Source organism: Tupaia chinensis, unplaced genomic scaffold (assembly GCF_000334495.1).
Source record: "Tupaia chinensis unplaced genomic scaffold, TupChi_1.0 Scaffold000539_1, whole genome shotgun sequence".
Lineage (NCBI taxonomy): Eukaryota > Metazoa > Chordata > Mammalia > Scandentia > Tupaiidae > Tupaia > Tupaia belangeri.
In genome coordinates, this window is record NW_006160052.1 from 1,967,641 (window position 1) to 1,968,230 (window position 590).

General features: G+C 68.5%; 1 protein-coding gene across 1 annotated transcript in view; it reads right to left on the minus strand.

Annotated features, from left to right (window-relative positions):
* SLIT1 (slit guidance ligand 1) overlaps positions 1 to 590 on the minus strand; it is a 227,696-nt gene that overhangs the window by 47,645 nt on the left and 179,461 nt on the right. The window lies entirely within an intron of this gene.

A 590-nucleotide genomic window follows, 5' to 3' on the forward strand; every position in this document is an offset into this window, starting at 1 on the left:
TGGTGAGGGCAGGGGCGGTGAGGGCAGTGAGGGCAGGGGCTGAGAGCAGGGGCCCAGAGCAGGGGCCTCGTGGCATGGCCTGAGCACTGCCAGCCCGTCGGTGGCTTTGGAGGTTTGTGGTCCTCGCGCTGAGCCACAGCAGGGCCCAGCTCCGTCATATGAGGCGCACCACCCGGAGCTCGCCTCCAGCTTGCCATGCTTCTGAGATGCCACGCACTCCCGCCTCCTCTCCCTCTGCCCGTGGCCCCCGGACCTCACCTTCACCCCCAGATGCCCCAGGGATTTCCCCACCTCCCGGCCACATGCCAGGTGAAGGCCCTGGGGGCTTTCCTGAAACCGAGTCCCATCTCCGAGCTGTTCCCAGGACTCCAGACTCGGGCACCTGTCCTTAGTACACGGCGGGACACCCTCGGCCCACCCCTCCTCCGTGGGGACCCTGGCCACCCTGCTCCAGAACAGCTTCGCGCTCCCTTAGAGCCTGTCAGTGGCTCCACTCGTGTTGAAACTCCTCCCTGGGAAGAGACCGTGTCCACCCAGCCCGGCCCTGGCCACCCCCCAGGGCCCGGCCCCTCACACCTGCCCCGCCCCTC